The sequence below is a fragment of the Mesoplodon mirus genome (assembly GCF_964341445.2).
Source record: "Mesoplodon mirus genome assembly, chromosome: 6".
NCBI lineage: Eukaryota > Metazoa > Chordata > Mammalia > Artiodactyla > Ziphiidae > Mesoplodon > Mesoplodon mirus.
This window is the reverse complement of record NC_138982.1, coordinates 2,882,653-2,909,439: the sequence shown is the minus strand read 5'-3', so window position 1 is coordinate 2,909,439 and position 26,787 is coordinate 2,882,653. Positions and strand designations below refer to the sequence as shown.

The window sequence follows — 26,787 nt, the reverse complement described above, 5'->3', positions numbered from 1 at the left end:
CTGTTCTCCATAGTGGCTGTATCAATTTACATTCCCATCAACCGTGCAAGAGTGTTCCCTTTTCTCCACACCCTCTCCAGCATTTACTGTTTGTAGATTTTTTGATGATGGCCATTCTGACTGGTGTGAGGTGACACCTCATTGCAGTTTTGATTTGCATTTCTCTCGTAATTAGTGATGTTGAGCATTTCATCTGTTTGTTGGCTATCTGTATGTCTTCTTTGGTGAAATGTCTATTTAGGTCTTGCACCCATTTTGTGATTGGGTTGTGCTTTTTTGATACTGAGCTGCATGAGCTGTTTGTATATTTTGGAGATTAATCCTTTGTCAGTTGCTTCGTTTCCAAATATTTTCTCCCATTCTGAGTGTTGCTTTTCGTCTTGTTTATGGTTTCCTTTGCTGTGCAAAAGCTTTGAAGTTTCATTAGGTCCCATTTTTGGTTTTATTTTTATTACTCTAGGAGGGGGCTCAAAAAAGCTCTTGCTGCGATTTATGTCCTAGAGTGTTCTGCCTATGTTTTCCTCTAAGAGTTTTATAGTGTCTGGCCTTACGTTCAGGTCTTTGATCCATTTTGAGTTTATTAAAGATGGCCAACACATAGTGCTTGTTCTTGATTGTACAACTTCCTCTATACTTGGAAATTATTACACTACCATCATCTCTTTTCTTACTCTCTAAGAGAGAGAGAGAAGAACAACCTTTATTACTGCTCTTGATCTCATCCTCTCAGACCCTGCTACATGCAGACCTCTCTCTCTCATCATCGATGGATAGAATTTAACATTCTCTTACTTTAAAAAAATAAAGGCTTTTAAACCATGCTGTAAGTTGCTGTCCAAAAAGGTTCAATCAACTTCTGCCTAGTAGTTCTATCCATTATTGAAAGTGGGGCTATTGAAGTCTCCAAATATTATTGTTGAGTTTTCTATTGCTCCCTTAATTTGTTTTGCTTTCTGTATTTTGATACTCTGTTGTTAGATGTGTATATGTTTCTAATTGTTATATCTGCCAGATGGAGGGACACAAACTATCATAAAATATGTGTAACTTACTCACTTTACTGTACAGCAGAGACTAATACAACATTGTAAATCAACTATACTCCAATAAAAAAATTAATTAAAAAAGAAAAAAAGAATAAAAGAAAAAAATTTAAAAAACAAAACAGAAAGGTTCAATCAATGTTCCTACTTAATCAATAAATACTGAGTGCCTACTATGTGCCAGGCACTTGCTAAGTGCTAGGGATACAGCAGTGAATAAAGTCCCTGTCCCTATTAAACTGACAATCTAGCTGGAAAAAGAAAAACAACACATAAGTAAACATATAACTTAGATGGTGATATGTGCAATAGAGAAAAATGAAGTGGAGCAAGGGCTTAGAAAGGATGAGAGGGTATTGTGTTACAAAGGGCAGTCAGGGAAGACCTCACTGACATCTGAACAGAGATCTGAAAGAAGAGAGGGAGCAGGTTGAGGAGGTATTTTGGGCTAAAACACCTCAGGCAGAATAACCATAAGTAAAAAGGCTCTGAGGTGTGAGTATGCTTGACTTACTACAAGAATGACAAGGAGGCTAACATGACCAGGGTAGAGAAAGCAAGGGGGGCAGTGTGGGAGACGAGGTCAGAAAGGAAAGGTAGGACACTAAACCATGCAGGGTCTGTAGACTATTATGATGAATTCGGCTTTACTCTGAGTGAGCTGGGATACAACTGATGTCTACTGAGCAGAGAAATGACATGATCAGATTTACATTTTTTTTTAGTTAGTTATGTAACATCTTTATTGGAGTATAATTGCTTTACATGTTGTGTTAGTTTCTGCTGTATAACAAAGGGAATCAGCTATATGTATACGTATATCCCCATATCTCCCCCCTCTTGCATCTCCCTCCCACCCTCCCTATTCCACCCGTCTAGGTGGTCACAAAGCACCAAGCTGATCTCCCTGTGCTATGCAGCTGCTTCCCACTAGCTATTTTACATTCGGTAGTGTATATATGTTGATGCCACTCTCTCACTTCGTCCCAGCTTACCCTTCCCCATCCCCGTGTCCTCAAGTCCATTCTCTACATCTGTGTCTTTATTCCTGTCCTGGCCCTAGGTTCATCAGAACCATTTTTTTTTTAGATTCCATATGTATGTGTTAGCATACGGTATTTGTTTTTCTCTTTCTGACTTACTTCACTCTGTATGACAGACTCTAGGTCCATCCACCTCACTATAAATAACTCAATTTCAATTCTTTTTATGGCTGAGTAATATTCCATTGTATATATGTGCCACATCATCTTTACCCATTCATCTGTCGATGGACACTTAGGTTGCCTCCATGTCCTGGCTATCGTAAATAGTGCTGCAGTGAACACCGTGGTACATGACTCTTTTTGAATTATGTTTTTCTCAGGGTATATGCCCAGTAGTGGGACTGCTGGCGGACTTACATTTTTTTTTTTTTTTTTTTTTGCGGTATGCGGGCCTCTCAGTGTTGCGGCCCCTCCCATTGCGGAGCACAGGCTCCGGACGCGCAGGCCCAGCAGCCATGGCTCACGGGCCCAGCCGCTCCACGGCACGTGGGATCCTCCCGGACTGGGGCACGAACCCGTGTCCCCTGCATCGGCAGGCGGACTCTCAACCACTGCGCCACCAGGGAAGCCCCAGACTTACATTTTAAATTGGTAATTTTGGCTTCTGTGTTCAGAGGAGATTGTAGAGGAGCAAGATAAGAAGTAACAAGTCTGGGGCTATAGCAATAAACCAGGCAAGAAGGCTGGGGGCTTGAACCAGGAGAGGAACACTGGAGACATTTAAACGCTGTATATATTTCAAAGGTAGAGCTGATATGATTTGTTGAATGACAGAATGTGCAATACTACTGCATCAGGAAAGGTGCAGTAAGGCCACGATAGGAAGGAGATGATGACAGCAGAGAAGGAGAGCATGAGTTTAACTGTACCATCAATCGCATCTGCATTTTAATGATAAAAACCTTTACCCATTTAATAATGAGAAACAGAACTTCATTGTTTTCATTTTTATTTCTTCAATCCTAGAAAATTCTGTTTATTTTCCTTATTTGTTATATTTCTTCTTTGGTAAATTTTCTGTTCATATCCTTTCTTTATTTATGTATTAGAGACAGTGAAATCAGATACAATTTATACAATTAATTCAAGAAGAACCCTTTCTTTTTTTTTTTTTTTTTTCGTACGCGGGCCTCTCACTGTTGTGGCCTCTCCCGTTGCGGAGCACAGGCTCCGGATGCGCAGGCTCAGCGGCCATGGCTCACGGGCCCAGCCGCTCCGCGGCATATGGGATCCTCCCAGACCGGGGCACGAACCCGTATCCCCTGCATCGGCAGGCGGACTCTCAACCACTGCGCCACCAGGGAGGCCCAGAACCCTTTCTTTTGTTGAATTCTTATACTGTTTAGGGTATTATTTCCTGGCTCTTTAGATTCAATGATTATTACTCTGTTTTTATGCCAAGCCTACACTATCATAATTACTGTTGTCTTATTAAGTTTTACTACCTGTTTTTTTTCTCTCATATTTCTAATTATGATTCTTTTTTACGCTTCAAATATTCTTTGATGGTCTTCCAGATGAGTTTCTGCCTTGTCAAGTTTTAAGAAAAATCCTATAGGAATTTGATTATAATTGCAGTAAACTTATGAATGATTTTGAAGGAACACTGATATCATTATAATATTCAGATCTTCCTTCCACAAATATATAAATCTTAATTCCAATATTCCTTTCCTTTTCTTTTTTTGTGGCTTTCTTCAGGTGAATTACCCCTATTCTTTTTTTTCCTTCAGTGTCTCAACTTTGTTGTTATGTGAATGGATCTTGAGCTGTTGTTTCATCCTCTACTGCCTTGCCTTCAAATCCCAGATGGTGGCTCATATAAAACTATAAAGCTAAGTATCCTGCAGGGTGGATGAAGCTCAAGTATAAAGTTCCATAGTAAAGTTCCACAATAAAGTGAGTACCCATTAATTTCTAAGTGAAAATACAAAGGTGCCAAAGAGGAATAAGTGTTATGGGACAAAAGACTAGAACATGGCAATTGAAGGAATTACCTTTTCAAAAGATGTACATCCAGAAGACAGGGAAGAAACAGCACCAAACACGAAAAACTATGCACCTTTTCAGAAATCCAAGATTTTGAAAAAGCTTTTGGGTAAGGATAAAAGAGAAGGAAAATACAATGGATACTGTCAAGAAAGTGTATTAGAATAACTGTATGAGAGCTTTTTTTTTTAACCTTTTTTTTTTTGGCTGCGCAGTGCAGCATTCGGGATCTTAGTTCCCTGACCAGGGACCAAACCCATGCCCCCCGCAGTGGAAGCACGGAGTCCTAACCATTGGACTGCCAGGGAAGTCCCAGGACTATATCTTAATACAGGTGATAAAACTGGTCCAGAAGCAAAATGCAGAACTGTTAGAAAATTTAAATATCCAGATACCTATTAAAACCCATGTCAAATAAATTCCTAAATTGACATGAAGTTTGAGAAAGTAAGGAGAAGTATTTCTCTAGGTTAGAAAATAAGCAAAACAACAAGTTGATAAAGTAACATGACAGAAAATACAAGAAAGTATTCATGTGATATTAGAATCTGAAATAGTCAAGGAGGAGAGAACACTGGCCAGAGTCAGATGTATGCTTTTAGACCAGTGCTGTCTAATAAGACTTTCTGCATTGATGGAAACATTCCATATCTGCACTGATATGGCTGCCATTAGCCACATGGGACTGCTGAGTACTTAAAACGTGGCTGGTGTAACTGAAGCACTGAATTGTAACTTTATTTAAAAAATTTTAAATTTGAAATTGTTGTAGACTCACATAGAAGTTACAAAAATAATATAGAGAGTTCCTGTGTACCCTTCCCCCAGTTTCCTTGAATGGTAACATCCTATATCACCACAGCACAGTGACCAAAACCAGGAAATTGACTATTAACAGAGCTTATTTGGATACCACCAGTTTTACATGAATCACTTCTTTTCTTTCCTTCTTCCCTTCCTTTTATAGTAAGTACCACCACAATTAGGATACAGAACTACCCCATCATCCCTCAAAACCCCACATACTACCCTTTTGTAGTCATACAGTCAACAGACCACTGATCTGTTCTCCATCATTATGATTTTGTCATTTCAAGAATGTTTTACGTGTGGCATCACACAGTGTGTAAGCTTTTGAGATTGGCTTCTCTCACTGAACACAATGATTTTGAGAGTCATTCACTTTACTGCATGTATCAACAGTTCATTCCTTTTTATTGCTGAGTTTATTGTATGGATATACCACAGCTTGTCTGCCCATTCACCTATTAAAGGATATTTATGTTGTTTGCAGTTTTGGTTATTACAAATAAAGCTGCTGTGAGTATTAGTGTGCAGGTTTTTGTGTGAACATGTTTTTCATTTCTCTATGATAATTAACCACAGGTTATTTACAAGTCTGATTGTTGGGTTGAACATTAAGTGTATTTTTATAAGAAACTGCCAAACTGTTTACCAGAGTGGCTATACCATTTTACATTCCCACCAGTAATGTATGAGAGATATGGTTGATTCCACATCCTCTTCATCCTCTTCAACATCTGTGATTGTCAGTATTTTCTATTTTAGCCTTTCTAATAGTGTGTAGTGTTATCTCATTGGGGCTTTAACCTACATCTACATGGCTAATGATGTTGAACATCTTCTCCTGTGCTTACTGACCAGCCCCATATCTCCCTGGAGAAGCGCTGTTTAAATCTTTTGCCTATTCAAATTAATTTTGATTAATTTTAACTTAGAAAGCCACATATGGCTAGTGGCCATCATATTATTCAGTACAGTTCCAGATAATAGGAATGCAGCTTTCAGAAATTCTGAGACTTTAAAAGAAAATATGAAGAAAAAAAGAGAAGATATGGTAAAAATGAAGATTGATAGGTTTTAAAAATAAAATTTGATGAACTTGTCATAAGTAATCTTACTGAGAAAGAGAAGTGGTGGGAAGAAGAGTTAAAGAGCCCTCACACAGAAACGAAGACCCAACACAGCCATAAAAAAAAAAAAAAATTTAGGTCTTTAAGTTTTGAAGGGACATGAATAGCAGAGAGAGGGAACATATAACAAAGTTAAATCCCAAGGGGTGATACCAATTTCAATGAGAAGTTTACAGTCTAAAATGATTTGAGTTTTTTTTTTTTTAAGGCCAAAGAAATGAAGATTACTTCCCTGGTATTTGGTTCACATCTGTGGGTGTCAAATTCTGCCTTTTTATTTAGACCACGATTCAACTGATGCCCAATTGTCTGGCTGGATTCCTAGACATGGAATCTAATCCAACTATTCTCAATCAGAGATACAATCTAACTCAAACCACGATGCTATCTTGTGTCACTAGTAAAAACCAGTCTGCATGGGTTTGAATCCCAACCCTGCTGCTTACAGCAGTGTGGTCTTACAGAAGTTGGTTAACTTTTGTCAGCCTGTCACCTGCAAAACAGAGATAATAATAGTACCCATCTCATGAGAATGAGGTTAATATGTCAAATGCTTAGAACAATGCCCAAGACACAGGAAATGCTCAATAACTGTTAGCTGTTACTGGTAAAACTGACTCATCCAGCATTTTCTACTCTGAGCCAAGGTGCTGGTGGGATGATACTGAATAATTCATGGTGATAGCCCTCAGCACACTCACTGTTTAATGAGGGCAATAAGGGAGGCAAGCAAAGCAGGGTATCAGGAGCACTAGGGTGGGGCTTCTGTTTTCCCCTGTTTTGCTCTCACAATTAATACATGTTCTTCTCAGAAAAGTTAGAAAAACACTTTAATTACTCAAATTACCATTCAGAAATAACCACTTAATATTTTTATGAATGAACATCCTGAAATTTTTCTTGTGAAAATATGTTTTACCAAAAAAAGTTATTTTCTTAGGATATATTGCAAGGAGGAGAATGCTGAGTCAAAAGGGGTGTATGTGTATGCATATACTTTTTAATGGTTCTTAGATAAATAGATATATACATCCATTTTCTGCCCTCCAGAAAAATGGCAAATTTATACTTCCAATGTCAGTGTAGGAGTGGGCCCATCTCCCCACGTTCTCCTTGAGTGATACCACTCCTTAAATCTTTGCCAATTTGATAGGTGAATAAATGAAGTACATTGTTTTAATCTGAGCCTGAACATCTTTTTATTTACCTAGTAGGCATTTTGTGTTGTTCATTCACAAAGCCTTTCTTCATGCCCTTTGTCCATTTTGAAAGAGAGTATTTAAATCAGATCTAAGAGTCAGGAAAGGCTTCCCCAAATAAGGGATGTATATACCTCATTTTGAGGGATTGATGAGAATTAGTTAGACAAAAAGGAAAGAAAGAATACTCTAGGCAGAGAGAGACAGACATGTGAAGGCTCAGAGGCCTAACATGGCACAGTGAGTTCAGAACTATGATAGTTCCAGCTGATTTCACTGGAGGGAGTGTACAGACATGCAAGAGGGGAGGAAACCAGAGAGCAGCAGCAGGAACTGGACCACAGACTGTCTCGTGTGCTAAGCTAAGCAGTCTGAACTTTATTTGGAAAACTATGCAAAAAGAAACAAAGACATTTAGGCTGGGAAGTAACATGATGAGGTTTATGTTTGAGAAAGACCACTCTAGTAGCTGAGTGGAGGCATGGAAATCAATTTAATTCAATGTAATAATCCATGCAAGAAGTGGTGAGACCCGAAACCAGGAAGGTGGCAGTAATTAACAAAGAGGAGGGCACTGATTAGATAGTGAGAAAGAATTCACAGAAAAGGAGGAGAGAGTAAGAGGGAGGAATCTTGGGTTTCTCGCTTGGGTATTGGGGGACTAATGTTGTCACTTCCAACACAGATTTTTTGTTTTTGTTTTATGGGAGGTGGCCATAGAAAAGATGAAGAGTTTTATTCTGAATGTGTTGTTTGAAGAGGTACCTGTGGAACATCCAAGTGGTAATGACTGCATGAAATGTGAACATAAAAACCTGCAGGTCAGCAGCAAGATCTGGGTTGGAGAGGCAGCCCTGAGAGGTCACTCAGGGTGAGTGCATAAAGTGAGAAGGGCTCTGGGCTGAGGATCACTGACATTTCTGGGTTAAAGAGAAGAACAGAATTCTTAGAGGGATCCCAAGAAGCAATTTCAAGGATGCTGAAGGAGAAACTTTCAAAACGGAGGTCACTAGTGTTGGATGCTGCTGAGAGGTCAAGGAAAAACAAAAATTACCCACTGGCTTTGCCAATGTGAAGGTCACTGGTAACCTTGGCAAGTGAGATTTCAAAAAAAAAAAAAATCCCAAAGACTATGGCATAGTCCCAAAGACTATGTATGCCCAAGAGTTATGTATAATTCAAAATATCTGTCTAAAAGATATCTGTGAAAAGAACTCTTCTAATAAGTAAAAAAGTTCTAAATGATAAGAAAGCATTGTATCAATAGTTTGAGTTTTTTCTTTCTTAATGGCACATGCAATGAGTGTTTTACAATCTTCAACTTGATGAAATATCGGTCTAAACATGTGTATCAGGGGTAGAAAGCAGAAAGGGAAACTAGAGTTTATATTGTGAATGTTTATGGGACTTCCCTGGTGGTCCAGTGGTAAGGAATCGCCTTCCAATGCAGGGGATGCGGGTTTGATCCCTGGTCAGGAACTAAGATCCCACGTGCCATTGGGCAACTAAGCCCACGCGCCACAACTACTGAGCCCACGTGCCCCAACTAGAGAGCCCACGTGCTGCAAACTACAGAGCCCACGTGATCCGGAGCCCACGTGCCACAACTAGAGAGAGAAAACCCGCACGCCGCAACTAGAGAAAAGCCCATGCCGCAATGAAAGACCCTGCGTGCCTCAACGAAGATCCCACGTGCTGCAACTAAGACCTGATGCAGCCAAAAAAATAAAATAAAATAAATATTGAATGTTTACATTTATTCCTCCTCTGGTCTTGTTGCACACTGCCTGCCCACCTCCCCCAAGGCTTTCATCTTCCCTGTTTCTTTCATCCCTGCAATGGGCCAGGGTCTGTTTTCCCAATTTCTATCTAAGTGGTTCATATGCAATTTCAGAGTTCATTCAACACTTCCTATCACTTTCACTTTAATCAGTGTATGATTACTCTAACAAGTACTTTCCAGTGGCTCCTGGTATTCCTCCAGAGTAAACTTCCTGATGAAGTGGATTTCTTGTGAAATAAAGGTACAGAGGCAGCCAACAAGAAAAGTTAGGAGGGAGAACTGGATTTTGAAAGATAAAAGCCTTAGCAGGTGAAGAAGAAATTCAACGGGACCTTATAAGCAAAAAGGAATTCTACAAAGGTACAGAGAGATGAAAAAACCTTGTGTGTTTGGAGACTTAGCAGGAGTTTCGTATTGCTGAAGTTGAAAATGTACAGTATGGATTTTACAGTTCTAAGGTCCTCCTCCAAACAGTAAGAACAAAAATAGGAATGTAAACTCTGTCTTCAAAGAACCTAAGTGACACCTGTAACCCCAAATCACTGTATAGGAAAATAGAAAACAGCCGCAGAATCGTCAATGACTTTGCAGAGTAGAGGAGGAAGGGATACTAATGGCAAACAAACCAATTCTCCCTGCACAATCCCCAAAGGCCCAGGTTAGGAGGTACCAAGTGCCACAGAAGATGGGCTAGGGTAGAGGACTGAACACAGGGGACTGCTTGAAAGTCTGCAAAGGAATAGTTAGAGTTCTCCCCACCACTACTCCATAAACCCAGAAAATCATCCCTCCTTCATCCTGCTAAGACAGGAATCTTATTTGCTGGTGAAAAAAACTGAACCAGAAAAGCATCAACCCCAGGGCTGTATATGAAGGAGAGGGTGGTAAAGGACTTAAAGTTGAGTAAAAGTCTACTTTCTGATTAAGTCCACCAGCCCCCTTTCCCCTGCCCAAGTCCAGGTCAACAGAAACCAGGCTTATTACCTCCAGCTCCCAGCCCCCATTATGGATTAAAGAATCCTTTTCTGGAGATTGGATATCCACATGATCACCTTACATGAAGCCCACTAATTGACAAATCCTACTCTAAAACAGAGAGCTTCCTCTCAGCTCTTCAGCGCCTCACTTTTATTTTAAATCAGCTTTACTGGTGTATAATTTACATACAGTAAAAATGTTCATATTGTGTAGTAGCCACTGTCCTAAAAAAGAAAGGACATTTACATCACCCTAAAACTATTCCTGTGCCCTTTCCCAATCAGTTCTCCTATGCTGCAATATCTGACAACTGCTGATCTGAGTCCTATCACGATACATTCATTTTGCCAGTTCTAGATCTTCACATGAATGTGATCACGAGATGTATACTTTTTTGTCTGGCTTCTCTCACTTCGAACAATGGTTCTGAGATTCATCCATGTTATTGAATGCATAATTTGTTTATACCTTTTTACTGCTTAGTAGATATTCTATTGATATATAATTAAATATACCCAAATTTGTCTTATCTATTCAGTTAATGGACATCTGGGTTGTTTCTAGTTTGGACTATTATGAATTAAAACTGCTGTGAACCTTCAAGTAAAAGTCTTTTTGTGAATACACGTTCATTTCTTTTGGGTAATTAACAATGGAAATACTGAGTCATGAGAAGTGTACTTTAATTTTATAAAAACCTGTAAAATAGTTTTCCAAAGTGGTTCTACTATTTTACGCTCTCATCAGCAACACCTGAGAGCTCTAGTGGCTCTACAACCTTTTGGATACTTGTCAGTTTCCTTAATTTTACCCATTTTAGCAGGTGTGAAGTGGTATCCCACTGTGGTTTTAATTTGCATTTCCCTGACGACTAATGATATTGAGCATTTTTCGTATGCTTATTATTAGCAATTCATATGTATCATTTTTTGTGAAGTTTCTATTCAAATCTTTTGGGTTGTCTTTGACTACTGAGTTCTAAAAGTTCATTTACATATTTTAGATGTAGATATTATCTCTTGGTCTGTGGCTTCCCTTTCCATTTTCTTAGCAGTAGCTTTTGGTTTTAATTCTAATTTTACTAATCCAATTCTCTTTTATAGTTAATACACTTGTATCCTGTCTTAAGATCCCTGCCTATCTTAAGGACATGGATGTTTTCTCTTAAGGTTTTTCTGGGGGTCTCAAGTTTTATGTTTAGGTCTACAATCTATTTTGAATTAATTTTTATGTATGGTATGAGCTGAGTTTGAACATCGCCCAGCACCACTTGTTCAAAAGACTATCCTGTCCCCACTGAATTAAGTTGGAGCCTTTGCTGAAAAGCAAATTACCATTTATATGGATTTATTTCTGGATTCTCTATTCGTCTTTATACACACCAGTGCCATTCTGTCATAATTATTGTGGTTTTATAGTAAGCCTTAAAATAATAATGTAAATCCTCCATTTTTTTCTTTCTGTTTTAGCTATTCTAGGTCCTCTGCATTTCCATATCAATACTGGAATCAGTGTGCCAATTTTCACAAAGAAAACCTGCTGGGGTTTTGATTGGAATTTCATTGAATCTAAATCTCCATTTGGTAACAATGGAGACCTTAACAATATCAAGTCTCCAGTCATCACAATCCATGAACGTAGTGTACCTCTCCATTTATTTAGATGCTCTTTTATTTCTCTAAGCAATGTCTGTAGGCCTTTCATTAAATTTATTCCCAAGTATTTCATGTTTTTTGATGCTAATACAAATGGTACTGTTAATTTCATTTTCCATTGTGTTTGTTGTTGGTATAGAGAAATACATTTGACTTATGTGTATTGATTTTGTCACTTGCCACCTGGCTAAATTCACTTATAGTATTTGAGGGATAAATTCCTTGGGATTTTCTATATAAAGAATCATATTGTCTGAGACTACAGAGTTATTAGTTTTTCCTTTCCAATATTTACTGCCTTACTGACTACTGCACTGGCTAGGATCTTCAGAACAATATTGAATAGAAGTGGTGAGTTCAAACATCCTTGCCTTGTACCTGATATTAGGGAAAAGTCTTTCACCATTAAATATGATGATAGCTGCAGGGTTTTTGGTAGATACCCTTTATCAGATTGAGAAAGTTCTCTTCTATTTCTAGTTTGTTAAGTTTTAAAAAATCTCATAAGCTTTTTTTTCTTTTAATATGTATCTTTACTGGAGTATAATTGCTTTACAACGTTGTGTTAGTTTCTGTTGTACAACAAAGTGAATCAACTATAAGTATACATGTATCTCCATATCCCCTCCATCTTGAGCCTCCCTCCCATCCTCCCTATCCCACCCCTCTAGGTCACAAAGCATTGAGCTGATCTCCCTGTGCTATGCAGCAGCTGCCCACTAGCCATCCATTTTACATTTGGTAGTGTATATATGTCAACGCTACTCCCTCACTTCAGCCCAGCTTCCCCTCTCCACCGTGTCCTCAAGACCATTCTCTACATCTGCATCTTTATTCCTGCCCTACCTGCCATTAGGTTCATCAGTACTGTCCTTTTAGATTCCATATATGTGCGTTAGCATATGGTATTTGTCTCTTTCTGACTTACTTCACTCTGTATGACAGTCTCTAGGTCCATCCACCTCACTACAAATAACTCAGTTTCGTTTCTCTTTATGGCTGAGTAATATTCCATTGTTTATATGTGCCACATCTTCTTTATCCATTCATCTGTTGATGGACACTTAGGTTGCTTCCATGTCCTGGCTATTGTAAATAGAGCTGCAATGAACATTTTGGTACAGGACTCTTTTTGAATTGTGGTTTTCTCAGGGTATATGCCCAGTAGTGGGATTGCTGAGTCATATGGTAATTCTATTTTCAGTTTTTTAAGGGGCCTCCATACTGTTATCCATAGTGGCTGTATCAATTTACATTCCCACCAACAGTGCAAGAGGGTACCCTTTTCTCCACACCCTCTCCAGCATTTACTGTTCGTAGATTTTTTGATGATGGCCATTCTGACCAGTGTGAGGTGATACCTCATTGTGGTTTTGAGTTGCATTTCTCTAATGATTAGTGATGTTGAGCATCCTTTCATGTGTTTTTTGGCAATCTGTATATCTTTGGAGAAATGTCTGTTTAGGTCTTCTGCCCATTTTTGGATTGGGTTGTTTGTTTTTTTGTTATTGAGCTGCATGAGCTGCTTGTGTATTTTGGAGATTAATCCTTTGTCAGTTGCTTCATTTGCAAATATTCTCTCCCATTCTGAGGTTGTCTTTTCATCTTGTTTATGGTTTCCTTTGCTGTGCAAGAGCTTTTAAGTTTCATTACATCCCATTTGTTTATTTTTGATTTTCTTTCCATTACTCTAGGAGGTGGGTCAAAAAAGATCTTGCTGTGATTTAAGTCAAAGGGTGTTCTGCCTATGTTTCCTCTAAGAGTTTTATAGTGTCTGGTCTTACATTTAGGTCTTTAATCCATTCATAAGGTGGTTTAATTCTGTTAAATATTTATTCTGCATCTGTTGAGATGCTCACATAATTTTTACCTTTTATTTTGTTAATGTGGTGGAACAGGGGTGAGAGAACTGAAATTCATATCAGGAAAGCAAGACATAAGGTTTAAAATTAATTAATGATGAAGTTGCAATATATATGCATTTATAAATATGAAGGTAAATAATGGAAGAAATAGCTAAGACAAAATTGGCAGTCATTGTCTCTGAGGAGCAGGCCTAGTTGGGAGGAGAAACTGATACTTTCAAAAGGTCTTTTAAGGATTGACACCTTAAATATGAGAATATGTAATATTTGATAACAAATTTTTAAAAATGGGTTCTAGGGAGATGTAAAAATGAGGCTGAGGCTGATTATTGTGTGCTAAGGCTTGAGGGGCAAGCGTGTAGGGGAGACAGACTCAGCTGTAGGCATGTGTTATTTTGGTGGCATCCAGGAGACATATTTCCCATTCAGATGAATATACTGAATTCCCATTCAGTAGAGATAGGAGTTGAAAATAAAGACTTGGGAGTAAGCACCAGATAAAGGTTTTAAAGCCACCAGAGTGGACAAGACTGAACCTGCATAGGTGAGAAAAGAGTCAAGGACAAAACTCTGAGGAAAAATAAAAAAACAAATGGGATCTAATTAAACTTAAAAACTTTTAAAAGCACAGCAAAGGAAATCAGAAACAAAACAAAAAGACAACCCTCAGAATGGGAGAAAGTACTTGCACATGAAGCAACCGACAAGGGATTAATCTCCAAAATACAAAAGCAGCTCATGCAGTTCAATATCAAAACAAACAAATAACCCAATCAAAAAATGGGCAGAAGAGCTAGGAGAAGATGGCGGAAGAGTAAGACGCGGACATCACCTTCCTCCCCACAGATACATCCGAAATACATCTACACGTGGAACAACTCCTATAGAACACCTACTGAACGCTGGCAGAAGACCTCAGACCTCCCCAAAGGCAAGAAACTCCCCACATACCTGGGTAGGGCAAAAGAAAAAAGAAAAAACAGAGACAAAAGAATACGGACGGGACCTGCACCAGTGGGAGGGAGCCGTGAAGGAGAAACGGTTTCCACACACTAGGAGCCCCTTCGCGGGCGGAGACTGCGGGTGGCGGAGGGGGAAAGCTTCAGAGCCGCGGAGGAGACCGCAGCCACAGGGGTGTGGAGGGCAAAGCAGAGAGATTCCCACACAGACGATCGGTGCTGACCGCCACTCACCAGCCCGAGAGGCTTGTTCTCCTCACCCGCCGGGGCGGGCGGGGCTGGGAGCTGAGGCTCAGGCTTCGGAGCTTAGATCCCAGGGAGAGGACTGGGGTTGGCGGCGTGAATACAGCCTGAAGGGGTTAGTGCACCATGCCTAGCCGGGAGAGAGTCCGGGAAAAGTTTGGAGCTGCCGAAGAGACAAGAGACTTTTTCTTGCCTCTGTTTCCTGGTGCATGAGGAGAGGGGATTAAGAGCACTGCTTAAAGGAGCTCCAGAGATTGCGCGAGGCGTGGCTAAAGGCACGGACCCCAGAGATGGGCGTGGGACGCTAAGGCTGCTGCTGCCGCCACCAAGAAGCTTGTGTGCGAGTGCAGGTCACTCTCCACACCTCCCCTCCCGGGAGCCTGTGCTGCCCGCCACCGCCACGGTCCCCGGCTCCACAGACAACGTCCCCGGGAGAACGCACGGGCGCGCCTCGTGCTGACGCAACGTCACGCCGGCCTCCGCCGACGCACGCTCGCCCCGCCTCCGTGCCCCTCCCTCCCCCGCGGCCTGAGGGAGCCAGAGCCCCCGAATCAGCGGCTCCTTTAACCCCGTCCTGTCTGAGCGAAGAACAGACGTCCTCCGGCGACCTACACGCAGAGGCGGGGCCGAATCCAAAGCTGAGCCCCGGGAGCTGTGCGAACAAAGAAGAGAAAGGGAAATTTCTCCCAGCAGCCTCAGAAGCAGCGGATTAAAGCTCCACAATCAACTTGATGTACCCTGCATCTGTGTAATACCTCAAAAGACAACGAATCATCCCAAACTGAGGAGGTGGACTTGGGGAGCAAGATAGACTATTTTTTCCCCTTTTCCTCTTTTTGTGAGTATGTATGTGTATGCTTCTGTGTGAGATTTTTGTCTGTATAGCTTTGCTTTCAACATCTGTCCTAGGGTTCTGTCCGACCGTTTTTTTTTTTTTTTTTCACTTAAAAATTTTTTTCTCTTAATAATAATTTTTTATTTTAAGAACTTTATTTTATTATCTTACTTTATTTTATCCACTTTCTTTCTTTCTTTCTATTTTTTCTCCCTTTTATTCTGAGCCATGTGGAGGACAGTCTCTTGGTGCTCCAGCCAGGCGTCAGGGCTGTGCAACTGAGGTGGGAGAGCCAATTTCAGGACACTGGTCCACAAGAGACCTCCCAGCTCCACATAATATCAAACGGCGAAAATCTCCCAGAGATCTCCATCTCAACACCAACACCCAGCTTCACTCAATGACCAGCAAGCTACACTGCTGGATACCCTATGCCAAACAGCTAGCAAGAGAGGAACACAACCCCATCCATTAGCTGAGAGGCTGCCTAAAATCATAATACGGCCACAGACACCCCAAAACACACCACCAGACATGGACCTGCCCACCAGAAACACAAGATCCAGCCTCATCCACCAGAACACAGGCAGCAGTCCCCTCCACCAGGAAACCTACACAACCCACTGAACCAATCTTAGCCACTGGGGACAGATACCAAAAACAACGGGAACTACGAACCTGCAGCCCGTGAAAAGGAGACCCCAAACACAGTAAGATAAGTAAAATGAGAAGACAGAAAAACACACAGCAGATGAAGGAGCAAGATAAAAACCCACCACACCTAACAAATGAAGAGGAAATAGGCAGTCTACCTGAAAAAGAATTCAGAATAATGATAGTAAACAAGATCCAAAATCTTGGAAATAGAATGGAGAAAATACAAGAAACGTTTAACAAGGACGTAGAACTAAAGATGGAACAAGCAACGATGAACAACACAATGAAAGAAATTAAAAACACTCTAGAAGGGATCAGTAGCAGAATAACTGAGGCAGAAGAACGGATAAGTGACCTGGAAGATAAAATAGTGGAAATAACTACTGCAGAGCAGAAGAAAGAGAAAAGAATGAAAAGAACTGAGGACAGTCTCAGAGACCTCTGAGACAACATTAAACACAACAACATTCAAATTATAGGGGTCCCAGAAGAAGAAGAGAAAAAGAAAGGGAATGAGAAAATATTTGAAGAGATTATAGTTGAAAACTTCCCTAATATGGTAAAGGAAATAGTTCATCAAGTCCAGGAAGCAGAGAGTTCCATACAGGATAAATCCAAGGAGAAACATGCCAAGACACACATTAATCAAACTATCAAAAATTAAATACAAAGAAAACATATTAAAAGCAGCAAGGGAAAAACAACAAATAACACACAAGGGAATCCCCATAAAGTTAACAGCTGATCTTTCAGCAGAAACTCTGCAAGCCAGAAGGGAGTGGCAGGACATAGTTAAAGTGATGAAGGAGAAAAACCTACAACCAAGATTACTCTACCCAGCAAGGATCTCATTCAGATTTGATGGAGAAATTAAAACCTTTACAGACAAGCAAAAGCTGAGAGAGTTCAGCACCACCAAACCAGCTTTACAACAAATGCTAAAGGACCTTCTGTAGGCAAGAAACACAAGAGAAGGAAAAGACCTACATTAACAAACCCAAAACAATTAAGAAAATGGGAATAGGAACATACATATCAATAATTACCTTAAATGTAAATGGATTAAATGCTCCCACCAAAAGACACAGACTGGCTGAATGGATACAAAAACAAGACCCGTATATATGCTGTCTACAAGAGACCCACTTCAGACCTAGGGACACATCCAGACTGAAAGTGAGGGGATGGAAAAAGATATTCCATGCAAATAGAAATCAGAAGAAAGCTGGAGTAGCAATTCTCATATCAGACAAAATGGACTTTAAAATAAAGACTATTACAATAGACAAAGAAGGACACTACATAATGATCAAGGGATCGATCCAAGAAGAAGATATAGCAATTGTAAATATTTATGCACCCAACATAGGAGCACCTCAATACATAAGGCAAATACTAACAGCCATAAAAGGGGAAATCGACAGTAACACAATCATAGTAGGGGACTTTAACACCCCACGTTCACCAATGGACAGATCATCCAAAATGAAAATAAATAAGGAAACGCAAGCTTTAAATGATACATTAAACAAGATGGACTTAATTGATATTTATAGGAAATTCCATCCAAAAACAACAGAATACACATTTTTCTCAAGTGCTCATGGAGCATTCTCCAGGATAGATCATATCTTGGGTCACAAATCTAGCCTTGGTAAACTTAAGAAAACTGAAATTGAATCAAGTATCTTTTCCGACCACAATGCTATGAGACTAGATATCAATTACAGGAAAAGATCTGTAAAAAATACAAACACATGGAGGCTAAACAATACACTACTTAATAATGAAGTCATCACTGAAGAAATCAAAGAGGAAATCAAAAAATACCTAGAAACAAATGACAATGGAGACACGACAACCCAAAATCTACGGGATGCAGCAAAAGCAGTTCTCAGAGGGAAGTTTATAGCAATACAATCCTATTTTAAGAAACAGGAAACATCTCAAATAAACAACCTAACCTTGCACCTAAAGCAATTAGAGAAAGAAGAACAAAAAAAAAAAAAACCCCATAGTTAGCAGAAGGAAAGAAATCATAAAGATAAGATCAGAAAGAAATGAAAAAGAAATGAAGGAAATGATATCAAAGATCAATAAAACTAAAAGCTGGTTCTTTGAGAAGATAAACAAAATTGATAAACCATTAGCCAGACTCATCAAGAAAAAAAGGGAGAAGACTCAAATCAATAGAATTAGAAATGAAAAAGGAGAAGTAACAACTGACACTGCAGAAATACAAAGGATCATGAGAGATACCTACAAGCAACTCTATGCCAATAAAATGGACAACCTGGAAGAAATGGACAAATTCTTAGAAATGCACAACCTGCCGAGACTGAACAAGGAAGAAATAGAAAATATGAACAGACCAATCACAAGCACTGAAATTGAAACTGTGATTAAAAACCTTCCAACAAACAAAAGCCCAGGACCAGATGGCTTCACAGGCGAATTCTATCAAACATTTAGAGAAGAGCTAACACCTATCCTTCTCAAACTCTTCCAAAATTTAGCAGAGGGAGGAATACTCCCAAACTCATTCTACGAGGCCACCATCACCCTGATACCAAAACCAGACAAAGATGTCACAAAGAAAGAAATCTACAGGTCAATATCACTGATGAACATAGATGCAAAAATCCTTAACAAAATACTAGGAAACAGAATCCAACATCACATTAAAAGGATCATACTCCATGATCATGTGGGGTTTATTCCAGGAATGCAAGGATTCTTCAATATACGCAAATCAATCAACGTGATACACCATATTAACAAACTGAAGGAGAAAAACCATATGATCATCTCAGTAGATGCAGGGAAAGCTTTCGACAAAATTCAACACCCATTTATGATAAAAACCCACCAGAAAGTCGGCATAGAGGGAACTTTCCTCAACATAATAAAGGCCATATATGACAAACCCACAGCCAGCATTGTCCTCAATGGTGAAAAACTGAAACCATTTCCACTAAGATCAGGAACAAGACAAGGTTGCCCACTCTCACCACTCTTATTCAACACAGTTTTGGAAGTTTTAGCCAAAGCAATCAGAGAAGAAAAAGAAATAAAAGGAATCCAAATCAGAAAGAAGAAGTAAAGCTGTCACTGCTTGCAGATGACATGATACTATACATAGAGTATCCTAAAGATGCTACCAGAAAACTACTAGAGCTAATCAATGAATTTGGTAAAGTAGCAGGATACAAAATTAATGTACAGAAATCTCTGGCATTCCTATATACTAATGATGAAAAATCTGAAAGTGAAATCAAGGAAACACTCCCATTTACCATTGCAACAAAAAGAATAAAATATTTAGGAATAAACCTACCTAAGGAAACAAAAGACCTGTATGCAGAAAATTATAAGACACTGATGAAAGAAATTAAAGATGATACAAATAGATGGAGAGATATACCATGCTCTTTCATTGGAAGAATCAACATTGTGAAAATGACTCTACTACCCAAAGCAATCTACACATTCAATGCAATCCCTATCAAACTACCACTGGCATTTTTCACAGAACTAGAACAAAAAATTTCACAATTTGTATGGAAACACAGAAGACCTCGAATAGCCAAAGCAATCTTGAGAACGAAAAGGCAGATGGAGGAATCAGACTCCCTGACTTCAGACTATACTACAAAGCTACAGTAATCAAGACAGTATGGTAGTGGCACAAAAACAGAAATATAGATCAATGGAACAGAATAGAAAGCCCAGAGATAAACACACACACATATGGTCACCTTATCTTTCATAAAGGAGGCAAGAATATACAGTGGAGAAAAGACAGCCCCTTCAATAAGTGGTGCTGGGAAAACTGGACAGCTACATGTTAAAGTATGAAATTAGAACACTCCCTAACGCCATACACAAAAATAAACTCAAAATGGATTAAAGACCTAAATGTAAGGCCAGGCACTATAAAACTCTTAGAGGAAAACATAGGGAGAACACTCTATGACATAAATCACAGCAAGATCCTTTTTGACCCACCTCCTAGAGAAATGGAAAGAAAAACAAAAATAAAATGGGATGTAAAGAAACTTCAAAGCTTTTGCACAGCAAAGGAAACCATAAACAAGACCAAAAGACCACCGTCAGAATGGGAGAAAATATTTGCAAATGAGGCAACTGACAAAGGATTAATCTCCACGATTTACAAGCAGCTCATGAAGCTCAATAACAAAAAAAACCAAACAACCCAATCCAAAAGTGGGCAGAAGACCGAAATAGACATTTCTCCAAAGAAGATATACAGAATGCCAACAAACACATGGAAGAATGCTCAACATCATTAATCATTAGAGAAATGCAAATCAAAACTACAATGAGATATCATCTCACACCAGTCAGAATGGCCATCATCAAAATATCTAGAAACAATAAATGCTGGAGAGGGTGTGGAAAAAAGGGAACACTCTTGCACTGTTGGTGGGAATGTAAAGTGATACAGCCACTATGGAGAACAGTATGGAGGTTCCTTAAAAAACTACAAATAGAACTACCATATGACCCAGCAATACCGCTACTGGGCATATACCCTGAGAAAACCATAATTCAAAAAGAGTCATGTACCAAAATGTTCATTGCAGCTCTATTTACAAGAGCCAGGACATGGAAGCAACCTAAGTGTCCATCAACAGATGAATGGATAAAGAAGATGTGGCACATATATACAATGGAATATTACTCAGCCATAAAGAGAAACGAAATTGAGTTATTTGTAGTGAGGTGGATGGACCTAGAGTCTGCCATACAGAGTGAAGTAAGTCAAAAAGAGAAAAATAAATACCGTATTCTAACACATATATATGGAATCTAAGAAAAAAAAAAAGGTCATGAAGAACCTAGAGGTAGGACGGGAATAAAGACACAGACCTACTAGAGCATGTACCTGAGGATATGAGGAGGGGGAAGGGTAAGCTGTGACAAAGTGAGAGAGTGGCATGGACATATATACACTACCAAACATAAAACAGATAGCTAGTGGGAAGTAGCCGCATAGCACAGGGAGATCAGCTCGGTGGTTTGTGACCACCTAGAGGGGTGGGATAGGGAGGGTGGGAGGGAGGGAGACACAAGAGGGAAGAGATATGGGAACATATGTATATGTATAACTGATTCACTTTGTTATAAAGCAGAAACTAACACACCATTGTTAAGCAGTTATAGTCCAATAAAGTTGTTTAAAAAAAAATGGGCAGAGGATCTAAAAACACTTCTCCGAAGAAGACATACAGATGGCCAAAAAAGCACATGAAAAGATGCACAACATCACTAATTATTAGAGAAATGCAAATCAAAACTACAGTGAGGTATCACCTCACACCGGTCAGAATGGCCATCATCAAAAAAATCTACAAACAATAAATGCTGGAGAGGGTGTGGAGAAAAAGGAACCCTCATGCATTGTTGGTGGGAATGTAAATTGATACAGCCACTATGGAGAATAGTATGTAGATTCCTTAAAAAACTAAAAATAGAACTACCATATGACCCAGCAATCCCACTACTGGGCATATACCCTGAGAAAACCATAATTCAAAAAAATACATGAACCCCAATGTTCACTGCAGCACTATTTACAATAGCCAGGACATGGAAGGAAGCTAAATGTCCATCAACAGAGGAATGGGCAAAGAAGATGTACATATATACAATGCAATATTACTCAGCCATAAAAAGGAATGAAATTGGGTCATGTGTAGAGACATGGAGGGACCTAGACTTTGTCATACAGAGTGAAGTAAGTCAGAAAGAGAAAAACAAATATCATATATTAACGTATATATGTGGAATCTGAAGAAATTGGCATAGATGATCTTATTTACAAAGCAGAAATAGAGACAGACATAGAGAACAAAAGTACGGATACCAAGGTGGAGAGGCAGGGTGGGATGAATTGGGAGATTAGGATTGACATATATACACTACTGATACTATGTATAAAATAGATAACTAATGAGAACCTACTGTATAGCACAGGGGACTCTACTCAATGCTCTGTGGTGACCTAAATGAGAAGGAAATCCAAAAAAAGAGGGGATATATGTATATGTATAGCTGATTCACTTTGCTGTACAGTGTAAACTAACACAATATTGTAAAGCAGCTACACTCCAATAAAAAAAAAAACTACAAACAATAAATGCTGGAGACGGTGTGGAGAAAAGGGAACCCTCCTATGCTGTTGGCGGGAATGTAAATTGGTACAGCCACTATGGAGAACAGTATGGAGGTTCCTTAAAAAACTAAAAGTAAAACTACCATATGGCCCAGCATCCCACTCCTGGGCATATACCTTGAGAAAACCGTAATTCAAAAAGATACATGTGCCCCAGTGTTCACTGCAGCACTATTTACAATAGCCAGGGCATGGAAGCAACCTAAATGTCCATCAACAGAAGAACAGATAAAGAGAGATGTGGTACATATATACAATGGAATATTACTCAGCCATAAAAAAGAACAAAATAATGCCATTTGCAGAACATGGATGGACCTAGAGATTGTCATACTGAGTGAAGTAAGTCAGACACAGAAAGACAAATATTATATGATATCGTTTATATGTAGAATCTAAAAAAAAAAGGGTACAAGTGAACTTATTTACAAAACAGAAGTAGAGTCACAGATGTAGAAAGCAAACTTATAGTTACCAGGGGATGGGGGGTGGGAGGGATAAATTGGGAGATTGGGACTGACATATGCACACTACTATATATAAAACAGATAACTAATAAGAACCTGCTATATAGCACAGGGAACTCTACTCAGTAATGGCCTATACGGGAGAAAAATCTAAAAAAAAAAAGAGTGGATATATGTATATGTATTATTGATTCACTGTGCTGTACACCTGAAACTAATACAATACTGCAAATCGACTATACTCCAATAAAATTAAAAAAAAGAAAAGAATATGAGAATAATGAGACAAAAACAAAAAACACTCTGAGGAAGGCTGGTATGTATAAGGTGAGGAGAAGGATTCAAGGAAGAAGACAGAGAATGAATTTCCAAAGGGAAGGAAGGAAGAGAACCAGCCAAATATGACATGGAAGTCAAGGGAGAAAAGTGCTACATTCTTCCACCATGCTGAATTCCAAAGATTTTGTGTACCAGCAAACATTAAAGCTATACTTTTCTTTTACAGGTGTTTCTCCCTAAATTCACGTAGAAATTTGGGAAGTTAATAAAACCTTAAACAACATAAATATAATGATGGAAAACAGAGAATGATGTTACACATATTTTTATGTTGCTATTTATGTGTTCTATTTCAGGAAACATCTGGAGCAGAGGGTATGAGGTAAAGAACTTCCTCTGCTTATCTCAAATGATGAAAGGGTTCAAGAAGAAAATGATCCACATAAATCGTAGATGCAAGGGAAACCTGGTTGAATAGCCATGTCATTTAAGTGGGACATTTTGAAGTCTGGAAGAAGAAAAATTGTAGAAAAGTGCCTAAAACTTTTTATTTAACAGAATACATAAGGTGTGATGATTCAGAAGGAATGAGTCATTTAGAAATAATAAAACAGTTTGCCTGGAAAACCCGGGTGCTCGGTGGTGGATGACTCAGTATGGAAACTGATCCCAAGAGTACAATTTAGAGGAATACAAAAACATATACTATATGTATTTGCAGGATAAAAAAGGACACCTGGAATATTTTATTTGTTGTGTTCTCTTCAAAAATAGTTGAGAAAATAAATTAAGAAATCTCTTAGAAGGCAATATTTTTCTTGTGCTCAAAGAAATTATATATATGAACATGAAAGAACAATTAATGCTCTAGGTTTAGGGCTCATGTCTTAATGAGACTAAAAGTAAAATAAGAACATCTCAGCAGCAGGTCTAATTTGAGCATACAGGAATTAGGAAGTGCTTAAAAACTTACTTTTATCTTTACTCCAGTGGAGAAAGAGGAAATGTGCCTGAGGGGAAAAGCACCAGGTGGGCAGTCAGGGGCTTCTCCTCCCAGCTTCTGCTTCTGCACTGACCAGGTCAGTAAGATGGTCAAGTCACTTCCCTCACTGGGATTCGCCTTCTCTTCTGGAAAAATAGGACAAAAGATGGCTCTGGGGTCTAGGGAACACGAGAAAAGCAAAAAATTCTTTCTTGTTTTGAATTACAAAAAAGCTATATATTTACCAGAAAACTAGTTTGTATTCTTTGAAGTGGGAAGCACAATGAACTGGCTATTAATTTTTAACGCATGTAATTTGCAAAGCTACTGATTTCTTGGAGTACTGGCTCCAAAGGAAAATCAGGAGGTTAAACTTTGACCATTTTATAATTTAAAAAAATTCTCTATAATATATTCCAAAAAATAGTCACCTCTGACTGCTGGTAGTATTTTAAGTTACTTTAATTCATATATTTTCCTTTTCTAAGCCTTTTTCTTATTTTGGAGGAGATTATATAAAAATGAAATCACATTCTGTAAATAAAAATCATTTGGATGGTTTAGAAGAACATATATACAGTACAGTTTAATAAACATTTGAATGCTGCCAGGTACTCTTCAAGACAAGGGAACTACAGATCCTATAATTTTGCCTCAAACAGCTTGCAGTGTGAGTGGGCAGAGAAACAGAATATCTTTTACATCAAGGAAGGCACCCCAGAGAGGAGGGCTGCCAAGCCCAGCCTGGAGTTAAGCAGAAGCAGTGGCTGCAGAAAGAAAGGGAAGATGCCTTGTGGACAAATGGAGCAAGGCAGGAGGTGGCCCCAGGAGGCCTGGGAGGTGTGAGGAGCTACTGGGAGTTTGGTGTTATTCCAGTAGCAAGTTTGAAGAGAGGCTTCTAGGTGCTACCGCTAAATGGTGGGGGTTGGATGGGAGGCAATGTAGCATCAGAGAGTCCCTGAGAGGGTGGTGGGGACCAGGTCAGATTTATACTGTGGGTGTATCACTGTGTAGCACTGCAGAGGACAGAGTTGGGGAAGCAAGACCAAAGCCAGGCAGACCAGGCAGAAGGCCTCTGCAGAGAGAGTCCAGAAGAGAATCAGTGAGGCTATAAATGAAGGAAGCTCAGAGGCTTATGTGACTATCCACGATCACAAATCTATGAGTATGAGCTGAATGTAAGTTATCTTTAAGTCCTGTCCTTTTCTGTATCCCTGTGCAAGCACAAATTCTGGTCAAAGTTGACAACAGATCCTACATTCACTTTTATTAGGTAAATTATGGATCTTTTTTTTTTTAAAAAAAGGACTATTCATTAATGTATATTAAGTACCCAAAATGTTTAGGGCATTATAGAAAATAAGCAAAGCTCCTGATTATAGGAACTTATAAAATAAATGAGACAAAAAAGAACAGATCAATTCATTCAACAGGTATATACTGGGGCACTTCTGGGCCTTGATCACTTCCAGTGACAGTTCCTTTTAGAACACAATTTTTGCTTCCTCCTTTCCTTTCCTGACAAGTTTATTTGGGTACAAGTGAACAGAGAATCTCTCCAGAGCCAAGTGTGCAATTCTAGGAGAGGACCAGGAACCTGGAGTAAAATAAATACGAGCCTGGGTCAGGGGAAAACTTGCTTGAATGGGACAATAAGAGAACAGGGAGAAATCCCAACAGATGGCATGGATGGAGTAAGCAGAGGAGGAGCCTGGAATCGCCTTCAACGTAGTTTGGATTTGACAGATCAAAGTTATTATTGCTTATTTTTTTAAAAAACAGTTTTAATCTTTATAAAAGTAATGACTGTAGAAATAAGACAGGACTGCTGGGAAAAAAAAAAGAAATACAAAGAGGAAAATAAAGGTCACACCCAGAGATAATATCAATATGAACAGTTTTGCCTTTTTTGACTTTCAACACACACATAAACATTCACAGAAATAGACATGGGGATTTTTGTGAATAGTAACTTTTTTAACAAAAATGAGACAATTATAGTTTATTATCTGCTTTTTCCACTTAATATAGGGAGACCTCTTTTCATGAAAATAAAAATCTATACCATACATCTTAGATACATTCTGTGGATATACCAAATTTACTTGTTCAATTCTTTACAAAGGCACATTAAGGCTGTACGATAAATAAGGTGCAGAAAGGAAGCAAGCAGCAAGGAAATGATAAAACTGGCTTCAGTTGTGGCAGCATTTTCAATATTCTAAAGGTGGAAAGAGGTAAGACATATGGAAGCTCATGAGATTTTAGTGTTCCAGACATAAGATGAATAATGTCTGATTCCGGAATTCTTTGTGGATGAAGAATTTCCAAAAGGGAAACAAAAAAAGTCTGCAGCCCAACACACACTAAAAATGAAGTAATTTCAAACCTTCACATCTGCAGAACAGATAGAATGTCAAAGACAGCACTCGGACAACTAAAAACAGTGGGTGGACTGCCAGGGAAAAGCCAAGTGCCATTCTAGTGATCATCCATAACCACGGCTTTCCCAGAAAGTGACAGCTCCCCACACTGTGCTCTAACACAAAGTGCACTGAGCCTTTCTCGTGAGACGCGAGGCCGCCTTAAGACTTCATGGATCCTCTTCGGGCCTCTGTTTCCTCCAGCACTTGGCTGGGCTCTGTGAATTACAAACTGCGCTCGTCACAGTTCC

The 26,787-nt window shown here is 39.1% G+C and overlaps 1 protein-coding gene across 5 annotated transcripts in view; it reads right to left on the bottom strand.

The window, feature by feature from the left end:
- PPP2R3A (protein phosphatase 2 regulatory subunit B''alpha) overlaps positions 1-26,787 on the bottom strand; it is a 216,431-nt gene that overhangs the window by 160,759 nt on the left and 28,885 nt on the right. For 2 of the 5 annotated variants that reach the window (XM_082624698.1, XM_082624702.1), the window contains exon 1: positions 24,105-24,192. The exons of 2 other annotated variants lie outside the window; for them this stretch is intronic. The gene's annotated coding sequence lies outside the window, so the exon portion shown is untranslated. Of the gene's footprint in view, positions 1-4,086; positions 4,181-24,104; positions 24,193-26,787 lie in introns of those variants that run through there. One more of the 5 variants, XM_082624700.1, reaches the window with a different exon arrangement.